The sequence below is a fragment of the Balaenoptera ricei genome, chromosome 3 (genome assembly GCF_028023285.1).
Source record: "Balaenoptera ricei isolate mBalRic1 chromosome 3, mBalRic1.hap2, whole genome shotgun sequence".
Classification (NCBI taxonomy): domain Eukaryota; kingdom Metazoa; phylum Chordata; class Mammalia; order Artiodactyla; family Balaenopteridae; genus Balaenoptera; species Balaenoptera ricei.
This window is the reverse complement of record NC_082641.1, coordinates 10,436,421-10,456,733: the sequence shown is the minus strand read 5'-3', so window position 1 is coordinate 10,456,733 and position 20,313 is coordinate 10,436,421.

Below are 20,313 nucleotides of genomic sequence, written 5' to 3'. Positions count from 1 at the left end.
ACAAATATAAATGAAACTGTACTTTTTCTGATTACTGCATTATATAAAATGCCATTCTTGGCTGTTCTAATTTTTGCATACTCTCGGAAAATATTCTGGGCTAAACTCATCACTAATATTATGGCTTCTTTGTTCTTCCACTGATTCAGATAATGCATGTTTATGACGTTTAAAGGGAAAATGAAGAAATTAACTATAATTCGGTGGTTATTTTTAAGATACCCCAGAGTCTGTTGCAAGAATTAAGTGACAAATCTTACGAAACACTTAGAAAAACAGGCCTACGCTGTGTGTTATGTAAGTTTTGATCTCATTAATATATCATCACTATTGATGTAAAAAAGTGTTTGAATTAAAAATTTCCAAGAATCACTAGCTATTTACTGAATAATTCAAAGGAATGATAAACTAATAATTTCTCTTAAATTGACAATTTTATAAAGGATGAGAAACACAGCTCTGCTGCCTATAATGACATGACTGTAACTGAAATGTAGGCCAAAAAATGCAGTTAACCAGACAGTGATCCATGACCATTAGCATCAGATGAATTTACGTCTAAGAAATACATTTACGCCATATTCCACCCCTATAGAAAAAGTTAAGAGGCAGATACCTTGATAAACATTTGGTGATAAACATTAATTTTATTCTTCCTCTGGCTTTTAAATCATTACAGTAATTTAATTACATCAACTTATCATGTGGAGAACTAGTTCATAGGCTTAGACAGATTTTAATATCCTTGTTGAATCTACAAGATTAACATTTCCCTGACATTTTGCAATGTTTTGTTATTATTACCGTTATGGGCTGATGGGTTTTTTACTTGTTTGATGCTTTAGAATCTTTGTGAAGCTCAAATTGTAATGAATCAGCTAGGAGGAATTGTTTCAATCTGTATTCTTGACAAAATTCCACTGGTCTTTGAATACTGTCTTGCTTATGGAAAATAGGATGTCTTAGGCACACCTTGTCATTTTCCTGCTGCAGGTCTGGAATCATTTTTCTAGAATGCCTTGTTTCATTTAGTATATGGAAAAATAGATCTGGACAGCAGGGACACTCAGGGCTTTTGGAGTGCCAGTTTCTAGGCTGCATCAGTGAACAGTGTTTACTTCTCCTTGGTCACAATCTGTATTGATTTTAGCCTATCTCCTACTACACTTATTTGTGCAATACTATCTAACACACATAGACCCACACATACACATATTCCTATTTTCCATTTTTCATACTCAAAATGTAGCATTCTGTAATACTGTTCAGCAACCCTTTCCTTTACCCACTTTATTTTATGTGTATATATACATATCTCACTCATAGAGAGTTCCCTTATTATTTTTGTAGCTCCACAATCAGCCCATATGTTCTCTACTGAAGGACCGGTGGTGGTTTCTAATCTTTTGTTATTAAAAATAATACTGCACTGAGTAATCTTTTCAAATGCTCTTATGTAGTTTTGGAGGCGTGTTCACCTGTAAGTTGTTGTCACCTGTTGGTTCCTATAAGTGCATTCTCTGGGTCAAAGGGTAAGGTATGTAATTTTATTGAACATTGCCAAATTCCCCTTTATATAAGTACCAAAGTTTCTTTTCACTATTTCCCTGTATTTTCTACTTAAAATACTCAAAAGAAATAAAGCACATATGAAATTATATTTGTCTGAGATTAAGGACTAAGTATAATCATTGTGCTCTCTAAATGAAATTTCATATTGTTACATATGCATTATAAGTATACGTATAGTATATAGGTATCCTATATATAACCCCCCAAACACTTTTGGGTCGACCAAAAATGTCTCTGCACACTGCTAAGTGTTCCCTGGGTGGAGCTGGGACAGAAAATAGTCCCTAGTTGAGAAGCTTTTGTCTACTGTGAAGTATATATGTATTTTGTTTAATGTTTCATCCCGATGTTCCCTTGGTCTCTGATTATATGAACATCTGCATGCGAAAACCAACAAAAACAAGAAAGAAGTTCACCTGTGATATCTGAGCCAGTTTCGAGTTCAGCAGATTTAAGATCAATTTAAGAAGAAAATCTCATTGCTCTTGAACCTTCATAACCAATTAGGTTAAGTAATATAAAAGGAAAAACAATTCTCAATAGCATTAAAAACTATAAAGCATATAGAAATTATTCTATACAGAGAGCATTCACAGAGAAAGTAAGATTATATGAAAGAATTAAAAAATGTGAATAGATTGAGTAGTAGACCATTTATATAGATGGGCTTATGTAACAGTGATTGGAATTGGCCTGTGGATTTATTTCTTTGTATTGTCCTATCAGATTTAGGTGTTAATGTTTTCTTTGTGTCATGAAAATAATTTGGACATTTTTCTTCATTTTTTGTGCTCTACAACAATATATTGAGCATTGAGCCTGTGATCTTTGAAGACCAGACTCTCTGAGACTGGTGCTTTAACGAGGTACAGTTTTTTAATAATTATTTTTCATCTACAAAAATTGATCTCTTTCAGCTTTTTATTTTTAATGGGTCAAATTTAGTAAATTATATTGTATTATTTGGTTTTTGTTTTCAAATTTATTTCCATAAAGATTTCAAAGGATTCTCTTAGTTTTTATTATGTTTTACTTCAATAATTATTTCTTCTTGTCCTATCTTATTTTTTTCACATGTGTACCCTATCCTTTTTTCATTTGTTAAATTAGATAGTGGATTGTCTATTCCATTATTTTTATCAAAAATGAGACATATATTAATTAGTTCCTTTTTGTAAATCTCCTATCTCATAAATTTCTAGATTTTTTTGAAGTAGGGTTGATTTACAATGTTGTGTTAGTTTCTGGGGTACAGCAAAGTGATTCTGATATTCTTTTTCATATTATTTTTCCATCATAGTTTATTACAGGATATTGAATATTCTTCCCTGTGCTATACAATAGACCCTGTTGTTTATCTATTTTATATATAGTAGTTTGTATCTGCTAATCCCAAGCTTCTACTTTATCCCTCCCCATCTGGTTTTATATTTATTTCCATCTTTGTACTTTCTTCATTGTTTTTGAGATTGGATTTGAATTCATTTTTTACTCATTTATTTTCTTATTTTTGTTTGTGTTTAGGGTTTAGATATGATTCCATTGCTTCAAATATACTCCATAAATAGTGACATGTTTTGTCTTAACACTATGATTTTTAACAAATTCTGTAATTTTAGTTTATATATTCCATTTCAAGTATGAGCTGTTTAATAGAATAGAAGATTTAAATTCTTTTTGTTTTTAAATTCTAAAAAATTTAGAATTGGTTTTAATAAATTGCTATGATAGTAATATCTATGTTATAAACACACTAAAATATTAATTTTAAACTCTTTAAAATTATTTTGAAATAATCTTTGACTTAAAGAAGAGTCTCAAAACTAGTACAGAAAGTTCTCGTATACCTTTTACTCATATTCCTCTAATGTTAATATCTTGTACTTGTCCTTAGCTGCCCCCTATTCCTCTAGGTGAGACAAACTGTATTTCTGCATTGTGTTATTAAATCACCAGAAACAACATGCTTGAATCCTGTGATCTTAATTCACATAAAGGTGCTGGATACTGTGTTAAGATTTTGTTATATTATCAGTGTTTGTTGTGATCATTTTTTAAAATGGGCATTTCATGCACGTTTAAAATTTACATAATTTTTCAGTGGTCTTTAAGAAGGGACTACCATTCAAAAAATTTCTCTTTGAATTCACTAAAAGATCTTTCAAATGAATGAATGTTTTCTTATCCTAATCAGAAATATGTTAACGTAATATATTTTATTTGCTTTACCTACCAGGATAAATTGACACAAAATGGCCTTTCGGGTTATGAGTTTTATTAGATGTTTAATTTTAATGTATTGATTTTAGAGATTTTTAAAAAATATTTCTAGTATACTGTATGGAATTTACTCATGATCTCTTTATAACCCTATATATGAGCAATTATTGTGAATGCTCAAAACATGTAAATAGAAGGTATAGTCTGTCTTACTGAGATATACCGTTTGGCATATGCATCTACAATCCGCCTTATCAAAATGTAGTTAGGTCTTCTACCTCCATTTACATTTTGTTAATTTTATTTGTTTTATGCTGATATTTGTGGCTTAATATCTTACAATATTAAAACATCTTTATTAGTGTATTTCCATCTACAGCTCCTTGAATCTACAGCAGTTTCTGATTTTTAAAGTAGCTGTGTTATCTGATGCTTGCATATTCCTGTTTATAACTTCTTTTTAAATTGTGGCTTTAACATTAAAACATGTCTTTCCTTGGCTCTTTACGTGATTTTTGGCTTCCATTTTAATTAGTTTGATATGAAGATCACAAGTCCTGTTTTTCTTTCATTTTTATTTTCCTGTCATGACTTTGATCATGCTTTATTTTTAGCCATTTGAATTATTTTGTGTTAAATGTTTGTGCTTCATATGCAGCATATAGTTAGGTCTTTATCTGTAGGTGAAATTGAAAAGATATTTTAAACGGTGGGAAAATGTCATCTGCATTTATGGATAAAATCGATCAGTTTGATGTCTGCTCTGTCTTATTATTCTATGCATATTATACTTGTTGTGTTTCATTATGTGATGTGTTTTCCTTGTTCTTTATAAATTGCTTTAGAATTTAAAGATGTTCCAGTTTTGTTCTAGTGATTACCTTTGAGCTTGTACCTTTCTGATGCCCTTACTTCCCTACTTCCTTATTTAATCTTTTATTACCACTGTGTCGGTGGTAAATATTTCTTTCACTCCCACATACTGGCTATACTATGTCTATTCTTCTTCCTTATATCCCACTTTGTTCCTCTCCCATTGTTTAGTTCCATTATTTCTATTGTAAAAGTACGTAGAACACTTATGTTATTTTTCTGCTTTTGTCCCTGCTATATTGGAGTCATTAAATCTGCAATTAAATGCACTTACTGCTCACCCAATACCTTTTGCTCACATCTTGTCCTTCAGGACCATGAACTTCCCTCTCTTGTTTTCTTTTTTTTTTTCATCATCTTGTTTCAGGGCTCAGCTCTGGCTTCCTTTATATCTGCTCTCCTTCAGAAGCATAGCCCTCCCAAAACTGCCCGCTTGTGTCCATGTATCACTAAGTCTCTTTTCCATACAGCTTTGTTGTTGCTGTTATTTTTATTTGTTGATATTGTTTTTTATCTGTCTTTATTTTATTTTGATTCCCTAGCTCTCCACAAAGACTTGCCACAGGATCTCAAGTGTTTTCTCTGCTAGAAATAGATGTTTATTTTTCAACTTACCAGTATATTAAGGTTTATAAGATTCTATCTCTTAATTTTTCTGAAGGCATGACTTTTTGTATAGTTTAATATGATGTATAAAGTGCTTTGGAAGATTATGTAGAGGTTTATGGCGATCTTCACCTTTAGGTTGCCACCACTAATTTAACTATAAAAATATAACCATAATATCATCTTATAAGTGGAGATGTTTTGCTTATATGTTTTGCTTCTGTCAGATGTATTATTTTAACAAGCTACCTTTTTGTTGAATATTGTATAACATTTTTGTTGCTTCTCCAAAATCAATTCTTTTCCTTCCACTTCTTTCCTCCAAACAAAACTCTGTTTTATTCCATTATTCATGCTTTTCCCATGCACCACATGAGTTCTAAGATAACATGACTCTGCATCTATTTCCAGGACTAAGTCGTGATAAAATGCATAAGGATAGTTTCATAACCCTTGTTACAATATTTGAACAAAAAAACCATGTGGTCTACCTACTTGGGCCAGTGATATGTGAAGAGAGGCACGTTTGCATCTTCTGGAAAGGAAAGTGCCTTATCTTTGCTGGACTTCAGGAAACATCATTATCATCTGGCAGGACTTAATGAGGAAGCATGTTGCCCTGAATTTTACTGCAGTAATCCCATTACCACAAGGACACCAGTCATAGTAAGAAAGGATCACTACACAGAGATAATAGGAGTCAGAAAGGCTCTTAGGCCACTTCTGAATCTTCTGACACCTATTTTATATAAAAATTGAATTTGTATGAGCCAAGAATTATCCTAATCTTTCATAACAATTTAAGTTGTCTTTTCTGTTACTTAATTTCAAACTCGTATTAACTGATCCCCACTTATATTAACTGTTTATTTATTTGTAAAACCATGCTTTATTACACTTTAAATACAAATTAAACAGGTACTCTCTAATGAGAAGTAGTTGGCATAGAAATAAAATCACAAAATTATATCATTAAATGAGAGTTTAGAAATTTTCAAGACTTATTTTCACAATAAAACAAGTAAATGGGAATTTAAGCACTGCATGAATACTTAGAAGGATTATAAGCTTGCTAGTTTAAAACGTGGTATATCTTCTATTCCTGGAGAGACCTATTTTTTAACCAGCTACGATATGTCGGAAGGGTTAGGAAAATCCCAGTCTTTTTGGCACTTTGCACAATTTTACAAAAATAAGAAATTCCAATACGCCACCTCATTCTTATGCAGAAGAGCTGTATCTCTCAGATAAAAGCCATTGTTTTCTTTATTGTATAGTAATTTTTCTTATCAAAGTGAATTTTTATATCCATTTGAGCATGCCATCTCCAGAATCACAATGGTTACCATAAATCACGTATAATAATATTTTTTCAATATTCAGTACAAATGACAAACGACTTTATAAGTTTTTTTTGCATTTTTTTAACATGGCTTACAAACATATATAATCCTATAATGGTTTAATTATTTTAAATGCCTTGTGAATGCTGAATCTGCTGTTTAAAAGTCATTTTTATAAATATAATTCATTTTTTTAACATTATTTAACAAGTTGATCATCATATTGTTTTCATAATTTGACTTTGTTTCTTTGATGCATCTTGATTTATCAATTTTATAAATATAAACAGTAGCAAAGTTTCATTCTCTCATCTTTTAATTATCTTTATGGATACATGAAATGAAGCATTTGGGATGGTTTTACTGTTCTTTCTATCTGAGATGTTAAATTTTTCATTTTGTATCATGACCCCAGGAAGTTTTGAAAGTAAAATAAAAAGTTCTCTATTTTTTTTTAGAAAGCTTAAGATGATGATCTAATGTGAATATTTGTCTACTTAATTTTTTTCTGATTAAAAAGTCACCTAAACTAACTCTTCTCAGAATGGTGATAAAAATAGTGACATTTACAAGCCCTTTTTATTCTAACTGTATTATGACATATTATGTTCAAAAACTGACTGGTTTAGATAATATATTTGCCTTCATTTCATAATGCAGTTAATATAAAACAAATATTAATAAGTAGCCAGTTTAGGGGCAGAATTACGACCTGAATTTAAGAATATTTACTCTGCAGTCCACATTCTAAACCAACATGATATTGTTTCTCAGAATAATAGAGAATTTTCTAAAAATGTGTTCATTCTCTTTTATAAGCCAAACAGGAAGTTTTCAATATCTTAACATGAGAATTATTATTTCTCTCCTTCCCTCTCTCTCTATCTCTCTCTGTATTTAACACACAAAACGGAGAGCTGAATAAATTGAGTAATACAACATGTTAATAAATAATGAAAATCTCAGGTGGATTTTCATGGAATTTGAGAGTAGAAATGTCAACAATAGCCCACATAATTTTAGAGAAAAAAACAATGTTTTAGAGAAAAATACATGCCAAAAGAGACACCACAATATTTCAACATATATAAAAATGTGTGTATATGACATAGAAAATATCAGAACTAGCTGTTTTTTTTAAATTCCAAAAGGATGCCAATTATTAAGTCCATGGGAAAATGTGGACCGAGGAATCTTTACCTACTTTGTTTTATTTTTTAAAAAATGACACTGTACTCAGGTTAGTATGTTACTAGAGTGGAAAATGTATTAAAAAGTCTGCATTAGTACAGAGAAAGTTCTTTGAACAATGCCTATGCCTTTCTCAAACAAGCAGTCAATTCATTTCAGCTATAATTACTACTATTTTTAAAATACAGTTTTGAGCAGACTGATATTTTCCACTTCATCTTGACCTGCTACTAAATCTTACTAGATCTTTCAACTTTATTTTCCTTCTGAGATTCAGAGCCACCACTGTTAATAATACATCGTGTGCCGATATTTCTTTGACTCACATACTGAAACTTAAAGAAAGCCCTCTGTATAATTCTTTTGTACACTTACTTCTATAAAATAAGTTCTGAAATCTTCTATAAATCTCCCTTGAAGGGGAAAAATAGAAAATCTTTACATAGGCAAATAGAATCATTGCTACAGTAAACTCTTCCTGGAAGAAGCCCGATAAAAGTTAAAATGACATGGGGAAGAATAATATTGGGATTAAGGCAGGGCTTAATAAAAATTGGATTAGTTTATCTGCACCTGGTACAGAAGAACCATTTCTATCTGCAGAAGGTCATTCTGACCTGGCTCAGTAAAACGTAGACTTCAGGATTATTAGTAGCGGTTCCTCATATAAATCTGGATCTCCTACAGCCTAATTGTGTACCTGTGTATCTCACAAAGGCAGGGAACTGCCTTAGAGGTGTTGGGCTTTGTAGAGTGACTTGAGCAATGTCATACATTAGTTTTTGTTTTTTCCATGTTCCTGACTTTTCCTTCAATTGCCCATCTCGACTGATCTTGACTCAACTATAGCTCTCTCTTTATGCATCTTTAGTCTATGAATTGTAATTTACCTAGGAATTTGTGAGCCAAATATCTTATTTATCTGGCCATTGGTCATTAAAATTAACTATGACAGTGTCAGCCAATTTCTAACACAGCAGCAATTATAAGAAGTTTTCTGAATAATTTAATTACCTACCCCCAAAGGAAAGCCCAAATCAATTGAATAAGGAATCACTCATTCCCCAAAATTTAAGATGGATTTGGCCATATTCTCATTTACTTATGTAAATTAGCCCATTGGTCCACAGGCTCTGACTCTGCTCTATACTCTTCATATTTAGGAAACAGATAATACAACCTTTTCTTTCTATGCTCCAGTTACCTATGTTGCCACTGACACAGAGTGCATGTAAAGGTAGTAAATTTCTGTCAGTTTGGTGGTAGGGAATGTCCTCACTCTGTTGCAGCTTACACACCTACACATACACACACACACACACACACACACACACACACGGAGAGAGTGATGTTTCACCAGATAAAACAAAATAAAAAACATATGCATTTCTGTATTAATAAATTCCAGGCTTTAGGATTCTTGAGTCAGTCACAGTCCGAACAAGAAATATATGGTATACTCAAATTAAGAGACTTTGAGGAGATTTTACTAAAAGGGTTGATTTTGTAGATTTGGACAAATGGTGGCAAACTCACACAGGATCTTGGGGTACCCTGGGTTGGTCAGTTGGGCTGTTAGGAACTCTGTGCCTGATGGCTGTGTTACCTGGACCCAGAAATGGAGAGGGTTGTGTGGAAAGGACCACCTGATAGGTGGTGAGATATTCTGCTACAGAGGCAGCCAGCTAGAGAAAGGCAGTTTTGCAGAGGGGGATGCAGGGTTACAATCGATCACACTGACCTCACTCTCCTCTCTCCATTTAGTTGTTGACACCATTTGCCCTTGACCAAACACAAAAAGAGGGCAGGAGTCAAGGAAGAGCCTTGATACTATCAAAACAGGTCAGCTTCCCATATGTGGAGAGCAGGTAAAGTAGGGAGAGTCTATCAACAGAGGCATGAGGTACAACATCAAAATGTTAAGTAGAACTGATCAAAGCTTTTTCAAGATAGGAATTTGGAAGAATCTAGCCTTATTCCTTAAAGAAGACTTTCTCTCTCTGACCTAGGGAGGAAACAAGAAAGCTTACTTCCCTATCGTCCAAAGCTCTGCCTTGGAAAAATTAATCTGCAAGTAAATCAATGAATGGCTGAAAATAAATGAATGAATAAACAAAGCTTTGACATATGTGAACGCGGGTGCTCAATTTATAGATGTGACATAAACACACTGACAGGTATCCTTAGATTGTTAAAGCCCCAGGGACCTTGAAAACTCCATGGAGGGACTTACATAAATCAGACAAACATTTCTGCTCAAATGAGACCACAATAAAAAAAAAAATCACTATTATTTATTATTGCTCGAAATCTGATATGTTCTGGGAAATATTTTATTAATTAGTGACAAAATATTGGCTTAAGGACTCTTAAGGTTTGTCTCTTCATGACTTTATTAGGGACTGAGATCTAGTTAAAGAAAATTATTTTTAAAATAAATCTGAAATAAAGTCTCAATCATCAGTAACTGAAAGAAGAGGAAATATTAGCTTTAACTAAAGAGGCATGGATTAAAATGGAATAAGCTATAGGTTTCTACTATCTTTAATACTATACACTTTGAAGAGCTATCATACAACTTCTAAATAGCAACCAAAACCTTGTCCCTATGCTTTCAAACTACGTGAATGTTTGCAAGTATCATCTTGCTAGATGTTTTAAGATTATACTATAATTGCATTGTTAAAACTCCACACATGTTATTTTATACCTGGCCTTTACTGAGATGAGAGATTGGTCTCTTTTTGCTTTGGAGTTTTGAACATATTTCAAATTTACTAAATATTAAATAAAATGATATCCTTGTTTTCTTACATACACCAGTAGATTTTTTTTTCAACCATACTACTGAGGGCATGTTTCAAAATGTCTACCTTTGGATAAATAGGGCATCAATCATTGCGTGTATTTGCATTATTCGCAGTAAACAGTGTGCATTACATTTTGACTATTTTCCTCCAGTTCCATATTATTGAGAAAAATCAATAGATGTCAGTGAAATTAACTGTAAAAAAAGGCATTTGATTCTGTCTAAAATGATCTACTCATCAATCAAGTTAAAAATCGTTTAGGCTCTGATGCAGCTTTGTGGATTTCCAAATGATAGAAGGATTATGCTAAAGAGGAACTCAGTGTCAATCTAAAGTAGAAACAATAATTATAATAGCCTTTTGTCATTTTTATCAATAGCTTGATAATGGGATTGAATTTTTTTTCAATAAGGACATGACTCTCGCTAGTTTGGGAGGGTTCCATAACATTTCAGGTCTCTGGGGAAATTATCGAAGGCATGCTCCGTAGGCCCAATAATTCTGACCGAGTCTGAAAGTTAGGCCTCTAGGAGGTAGTGGAACTGAGCACAGGAAGAACAGAAGCCTATCCACATTCCAGTTCAGATCCCAGACGAAATACTGCAATGCAGCAAGTGATCACATTAACGTGCTATTTTGATAATTTGGAGACATATTGGACATTAAAGGCAAGGTCCAGAGACCAAGTCATATTAAAAGGGTGGCATCTGTTGTGAGAGAATTGCTACAAGACAAACAACACAGCCCTGACAAATCATTTAAAATGTTTAAACGTGTGGACAGTAATTTCTAGGTGATTGACAGTTCTCTCCGAGTTTTTTAGTAGCAGCTATATACAAAAGGAAGAAAAAATTTTTTAAATCGAGTCATTGTTGATTAAAGGAAAAACAAAAATTATACAAAAAAGGAAATAATCATACTAGACCACTTGGGTCAGCATAGACTGTGATATTCAAAATGATAATAATGTAAAGTGGTAATAGCATAAAATCAAACAATGTAATGGAGCGGAATTTTAGGTGAATGACGAAAACAGAGATGAGAATGATTTTGTAAATAAGAGAAATCCTTTAGCTGATAGATTAAAAGCCAAAAGATATATACTGTCTAAAATTGATAATGTAAAAAAAAAAATCATTAACATACTGCCTAAAACAGAGGGAACAAAATAAAGTAGTAAAAATCACTAATTCTGGGGAACAGACTGGGGCCTGGGCATGTGGATTACAATAAAGAACTGATGTTTTCCAGATAAGACATTTAGTACTGAATGACTTTTTTTTTTAAGTACAATGTACGTATTACGCTAAAACTCTTAGTTTGACATTTAAACTGTTAGTCACATTTCTACCCTTTGTACCACCTGTAAATGTGTTGACTGCAAAATTCTGGCATAACCAAAAGCACATCTGGAAGTTACATTTCTCAATAAGCTAAAAATAGGACCCAGGGTTAACCTAAGTGTGCTGGCAGTTCTCTAAGAAGGAAGGATTAAAGTGCTCCTAAAGACTACTGAAGTGTTTACAATTTAAACACACCTGATACACCTCTTCATCTCCTGCTCTCTTGAGATCCCCCAGGTCCCGGTGTGTCACCTGGGTTGAGGATTATCCACTCACAATTTCTAACACACAGTCTGGGAACTGTCTTTGGAAGAACATTATTGAAAGTCACTTATAAGATATTCGGACTTTTGGTATAAAATGTCAAGCAAAGACTTTTTAAATACCTGCCACACGGCATCTTAGTCGACCATACACAATCAAAATTACGTCTTAAACTCATTTTTTCCTTGACAGTACTATGTTTCTCTTGCCAGCAGAATTGTTTACAGTGCCAGCTGTAGGCATGCCTATATTTAAAGGGTAAATATATATTTTATAAATGAACCCCCTGGAACCACTTCTAAAGGCTAACCAGGATTTATTCAGTTCCATAAATAAATTTCTGTGTTATTGCCATGCCGTGATTTCAGAAATCACTTACAGACCTTAATGCATGCAACGCTTTTTTGGGTGTTGCAAATGTACGAATGACAAGACCCATAAACCACTGTATCAGCATCTTTCAAATAAACGACTTAAGAATCCAGAGGAGGCAGTAACTGCTCCAAATCAGGAAGGCAGTGGATCTTTCCTATGAAACTATGAAAAGGGTATAGGGTGAGTAAAGGCGTTTGAAGCACAGGGAATAACACATACAAGGGCATAGAGCAGTAAAAATGGTTGCCCTTGGAATAATGTTCAGTTAACTGGGAGGGGTTCACTATGGGCAGAGTAAATTATATACGAGGTGAAGTGTCGTGGGATAAAGTTACTCAAGGGACTGATGTTTTGAACACCCATTATATACAGATGCTGCCTGATGTGCTTTGTATATGACAACTCATTGAATTGGGACCAGACAGTAATACATTATTGGAAAAAGAAATCCACAAGACTTTTGAGGAGAGAAGTGACGTAATAAGATTTATTTTAGGAAGAAAATGCTGGAGGCAGTGATGAGGAACGAGTAACTATGTGGGATATGGGCAACACATGCCTCAAAGGAAAAAAAATACAAATCACTGCTAACAGTTTAATGATGAAACTTACAGCACGATCAATGAAGGAAAGAATGATTATCAATATCGTAGAGATAAAGAAAGAAGTAGATGTATTAAGCTGTTATAGGATTCTTACATGTTGCGTAAAGTGTTACCCATTAACTCCAAATAGACAATGATAAGTTAATGGTGATTCTTTTATATTCCCAGAGCAATCAATAAAATATAAATAAACAAACAAACCAGTAGGTTAGCTAAAAGTCAATAAAGGAAATTTAATGGAACACTGAAAATAACAATCATCCCAAAATAAAGCAAGACATTTGAAACAGAGAATAAGAAATAAATTTAAAGGGGAGAAAACATAGGAAAATTGGATATTAAGTACCCAAATAACAGTAACTAAATTAAATATAGATGGACTAAGCATGCTAATTACAAGGCAGAGATTGCCTTCTGTTTTAAAATAAAACAAGACCAACTATAAGCAATCCACAGGAGATGAATTTCTAAAATAAAGATGCAGGTAAGTTTAAAGTAAAATGATGGATAAGAATTGAGCATAAGAAGACACTAGTGGTCACATTAAATTCAGTCAAGATAGATATTCAGAGATAACATATATTAGCATAGATAAAGGCAACTATTTCAAAAAGACTAAGGATCAATTCATAAGATATAGCAATAAATATACTTTTATAGGATAGCAAAGCTTCTTAATACATGTAACAAACACTGACATAATCAAGGGCAGATATACTTATTGTACAGTATTCATTCAACTTACCAGATTTGAGAGAAAAGGGAGAAAAAAACTGAGCAATACCAGATTGAATAATAAGTTAAGGGCAATATTCATACGTTGCTTGAGCAAGCATGATTTGTTACACATAATTTGGAAATAATTGAGCAATATTCAATCTAATTCAATTTTTGCATATCCAACGATTGAACAATTCAACTCTAGTTTCATGCATTAAAGACACATTCAAAGATTTTTATTGCAACATCCTTTTGTAGCAGAATTCAGAAATAGCAATGTCCAAAACTAGGAGAATGAATGAATAAATTGCATTATCATAACTTGGTTTATTGTAGAAACAGTTGAAAGGAATGAACTGCATTTTTAACACTGGCTAGGTTACAAAGTCAAAATGTTGATCATTAATAGATCCATATGGATAGAGTAAAAATTAACAGCATGAATTGTAAATAAACATATCAGATTAAGAACAATGAAGCTTTGGAAAGCATGGAAGAATGAGGAACATAATTTGGGAGGATTAAACATAAGTATTGAATATTTCAACCATATTTGTAAAATTTGCAATTTTTGTTAAAATAAACAGTTTTGGTCAAACATATTAAAACTTAACATTGTATTTCATTCCTGATAGACTATCCATGAGTGTCTGTTATAATCTCTTCTTAATTATGTATGATTAAAAATTTTTCAAATTAAAATGAAGAACAAATGCATACACCTCAACAGAACTAGAAAGAAAACCAAAGGTAAAAGTATTATCTTGAGTCATAAGCAAGAAGTTAGCACATATGCAAGGAATTTGGTATGTTGTCACCTATCCTCTCTTTCTGAAAATGTAAGTAGTGATGTAGAAAACTATTTAAAAAGAATGGTTATTGTCAAATGTATTTGCATATGTTTTAATACATAAATTAATTACAAGTATAAAACAGAAACTAAAGAGCCCTTATTTTTATTGAGGTATAATTGACATACAGCATTATGCTAGTTTCAGGTGTGCAACATGATGATTTGATACTAGTATATATTGTAAAATGATCACCACAATAAGTCTAGTTTATATCAGTCACCATATACAGTTTACAGAATTATTCTTCTTGTCATGAGAGCTTTTAAGATTTACTCTCAGCAATTTTCAGATATGCAGCACAGGATTATTAACTATAGTCTCTATGTTGTGCATGACAGCCTCATGACTTATTTATTTTATAACTGGAAGCATGTACTCTTTGATTACCTTCACCCATTTTGCTTCTCTTCAACCCCCAACTCCTGCCTCTGGAAACCACCAATCTGTTCTCTGTATCTACGAGCTGGGTTTTTTTTGTTTGTTGGTTTGTTTGTTTTGTTTTGTTTTAAACAGCTAATATTTTTAAAGTGAGAGAATATACAAATACAATTTGTACTATAACAGTCTAGTCGTATATCTTAGAACATGTTAACACATCTGAAAAACATATTTGCTTTGTACGATTATTTAGAAAGAATTTTTGAAGAAAAGAGCATAAATGTGGGGTACTCTCATCTTTTATTTAATGTTATTAAAGTGAACATCTTAAGACCAGATGCCAGAATTTTTATACATACATTTGCTTTAAAAGATAATCAAATCAAAATTTATAGTTGCAGACAATTTTATGGATGGGTAATTTCAAAATTCTAGATGTAAACATTCTTTCTTTGTAAAAATTTCTGAATGATAAAAAGTACTCTCCAAAATTTTATATAAGATTACAGATTGAATCCAAAAGCTAGTAAAGATCATATGAAAGAGAATCAGTTTTAAATAAATCTTATTTTTGAAGGGATAGGAATACTTTAAGTTTCCTTTTGCAAGCATAGTGATCTCTGCTGAGTGTTGCCGTATTTAACACAGCTAATCGACTCTAGTTAATGGAGATTTGAAAATTTTGTTGCCACTTGTGAGCTCTGGGAATTGTTTGGGTTACAGTTGCTTCATAATTCTTTTTCAGGATTCGCTTAGCCTTCTTTTATAGAATTTCACCTTATGTGCCAAAGGCTCAAGGCCAAACCTATGCAGATTTTTGGACTCTTGATTGTTGGGTTTTATTTGGGTTCCTCCTCCCTCAACCACTATGTAGATATTTCCATGGCCCAAAACTCTGGGGAAATGTGGAGCTCACTTTGTTAGCTTCCTATAGCTTAAGAATCATATCTCTACACTGCTTCCTAATTTCTAATTTCAGAAAGAAAGTTCCTGATATTTTGTTCAATTTGGAGTGTGTTTAAAAATGAGATTCTGAACCCTATTGCACATTCAGAGCTGGAAACAACATTTGTCTGCTTATTATTTTTATAAGATATACTAATAGTATATAGTAGTGTAGAACTCAATCATAATTCTATGTTTATTCCCCATTATTCAGTTAGACAGAGATATTCAAAATACTGTAAATTACCATATAAGAAGAAAAAATTTTTGTATTACATGCAGAAAACCACTTTCAACCCCTGATTACAAATACAAAAACTGTCTATAGTGAAGCACAGAAGTAAATGATTCACACACACACACACACACACACACATGAGTCCTTGGAACTGGTGTGTATAACCCAAAAAATTATTTCCAATCTTATGTGATGAAATTATTAGTACATAAAATGTTTGATAATTTCTATGCCCTTTCTCTTGGTGAAAATATAAATAATTCATGTAGAATCAAATACAAAAATGATTTTTTCTTAAAATATAAAAAGATATTTGAGGATTTTGAAGGAATTGGATATCATATTTTCTAGAGTGATATGACATTTACATAGAAGAATTATTTTTTAAATTGAAATACACAAAGGACTTTTAGGAAATTATTTTTCTTTATATTATGTCATTTACTAGACAGGCTGTGAATCATAGTAAAATTTTTGATGGAGAAGTATTCAGGTTATTAAAAATAATAAAATATTAGTGTTCAAGATGTGAAATTTAATTTTGTTAAAATGCTATAATAGCAAGCAAAGAAAATAAGCACAGGAATTGGCAAGTAGATAAAATAAAAATACTTTGAAAGACAAAAAGCTCTAAAAACAAAGAATACCTTCCATAAGAGAAAACATTCCAAAGAGTAAAATATAAATCCCTAAAACAAAATTTCCAGGAATAAAATGCAAATGAATCTCAAAGAAAATAAAACTTAGTGGACATCCAGCAACAGTGATTATCTGAAAATATCATTGCAATATCAAGAACGATATATCATGGTAATAAATTCACAAAAATATGTTAAGATAAAATGATTCCATCTCCGAGAGGAAATATTAGTGAATTTTTGTAAGCCATTAAAGCCAAACACTCCATTTCTCTATCCCAGTATTGACCCCAGTATTGACTACCTTGATACAGCCCCGATTTGCAGTGTCTCGGAACTGGCAAAACCCCAAGGAAAAAGAAAATTCAAATCATTCAGGCTCCCCGTGGTTCCCACCACTCCAGAATCATAGTCCCTTGGTCTTTTGTGGTTCTTTAATTTTGTGAAATAGTTGATTGGATGATAATTTTATATAAACATTTTATTGACATACAACAATCGTGAAAAACAAAGCTCAAATCATAAGTATACTGCTGTTAGAATTTTTTACAAAATGATTATAACCATGCAATCATGGCTGAAATGAACAACAATGGCAACAGTAGACCATTATTGGATCAAATCCAGTTCTACCACTCCTCCATCCCAGTAGAAATATGATCATAGCTTATTAATCATAAAGACTACATTGCCTTGCTTTGAAATTTATATAATGAAGTCTTTGACTTTATTTACTTAATATTAGATTTGTAAGGTTTATCCATGTTGTTGAATGCAGTGTTCTTTCATTGTCTTTTATCGTTATATGGTTTTCCAGTGTATTAGGTATCATAATTTTTAAACATCTTCCACTATTGAGGGACACTGAGTAGTTTAACAGTTTAGAAAATTATGAACACTGCCGCTGTGGTCTTCCTTATATATATATTTTGGCAAACATTTACATGCATTTCTGTTGAGTATATACCAGGAATAGAATTGTTAGATCATAAGATATTCATTTTCTCTCTCCCTCTCTCTCTCTCTCTCTCTCCTTCTCACAACTTGATTTGCTCTTCTTGCTCTTCTGTTTTCTAGGCAACATCTTTAATATTCACATCTTCCGTTTTATCATGCCATTGAGTTAGAGTCAACGTCTCGACTCCTTAATCAGCTCTAGGTTTAAACAAATACCCATCTCTTGGAAACTCAGTATGTAAGAGTATAGGAAAACTGGATAAGGCTTTCTTTGCTTCCCCCTTCTTAGATCTAGAAAGAATAAGTCTGGGAGTTTCTTCTTCACTGATATGAATTAATGAATTACCTCACTACAACCCACTGGTATGGGAAGAACAAATAATTACAATTACCATTCTTACTTTAAATTACATATCATATATATTTTTGATACAGTATTGGTTAAGAATATGGATTTTAGAGACAGACTACTGGGATTGGATCCCACCTCTGTCACTCATTATTAGATATTTGATATTTAGATAACCCATATACAAGTTTGCCATTTTTAAATTTTATTCTTAAAGCGATCTAAAAAAAAAACTACTTTAAGGTATTTTTCTAGTCTCTCATGGTCTAATATCAGCATTAAACTATAATCTGATACCAACAAGTAACAGCTTAATTAGACAGTAGCTAAAAGATTGAATAAAAGTTTAACATTTAGTGAATTCAAAAAGTTCTTAGTATTATACATTTCATTTTAACATATTTTGCACATTGTAGTTTTAACAGAAGCAATTTCATAAAAGAGATTCTAATCTCACTGTCTATAAAACCTCTATTTTATTCTTTTTTTTTTTTTTTTTTTTTTTTTTTTTTAAATCTGGTCGTATTTTAATAGTTATAGCACATCTTTTTTTTTTTTATATATATTTTAATTAATTAATTTATTTATTTTTGGCTGTGTTGGGTCTTCGTTTCTGTGCGAGGGCTTTCTCTAGTTGTGGCAAGTGGGGGCCACTCTTCATCGCGGTGCGTGGGCCTCTCACTATCGCGGCCTCTCTTGTTGCGGAGCACAGGCTCCAGACGCGCAGGCTCAGTAGTTGTGGCTCACGGGCCTAGCCGCTCCGCGGCATGTGGGATCTTCCCAGACCAGGGCTCGAACCCGTGTCCCCTGCATTAGCAGGCAGATTCTCAACCACTGCGCCACCAGGGAAGCCCTCTATTTTATTCTTGATAAATTTTTATACAACATATTAAATAAAATGATCTATTTTAATTTATATTTACTAAGTAGAACTTGTGCTGTTTAAAGCAACCTCTTTTCTTAGTCTTTTCTTTTTCCTTAAATAAAAAGACATTGTCCCTATCTATCAACAAAGCAGTACCTTTGAATGCCTGACATTTTCATTCTTGGAATATTTTATTTAAATTATATGGGTTTATGGAAAAGGAAGTTTTTAAAATTTTTTCTTGCCCAAATTTTCTTGCAAAGTATCAGTGTTTTCTGGGAAAATTTTTTTTTTACTAAAGCTAAACTAAACTCTTGACATTATTTTTGAAGTTCTAAAAACGGAATCATTTTAGATTATTGGAAAGATATTTTTTTTAAATTCAATCTCAATTCTAAAGCATATTCTTACTTTATTAGAAGGTGTAACGGTATAAGCCTTTATTTATGCAAGTGAAAAACTTAACTGTTATTGTTCAAACATTATATGAACTATATCCAACCAGTGACAAATTTGATATAATTATTTCAGAGATTATTTACCATCAAATACTTAGAGAAAGAAAAAAAAGTCTTGTGAAAACACATTATTTGCCATCTTTTAGTAACATGAATTTCAGTAACGTGAATCTTTCTAATTCTTTGTTACCAGTCCTGTATAATAGAATTTATATTTCCTCTCATAATTCTAGAAATGAAACTAGTTTACTGATTCCTAAGAGGATTTGGGAATAGAAACAGTCTAGAGCAAGATAGAATGTAAAAAGTTGGGACCTTAGAAACATTAATAACGTTACAGAATCAACCATCAATTTGATATTAGATTACTATTTATTTGGTAACAGGGTCAAATATGCACAAGAATCTTCAATTAATAATAGAATAACTTAAATAGGCTTGCATCATGGAGTGAGATTGCACATCTAGGATGCTGCAACTATAATATTATCACACTTCCCTGTTACATTTACTAAAACATCTTCCTTTCTCCTTTTCTCCTTCTTTCAGCTCTTTCCAGGGAACTTAACTTTTCTTAAAATAAAAGTATTTATTAATATCTGTAAAGGAGCTAGTCTGATAATCAGACATCATCAGATAGAACTTTGTGCCACCTGTTAGGGAAATTGCTGGTTTGATGCTACAAATTGTAACACAGACCCTATACTGT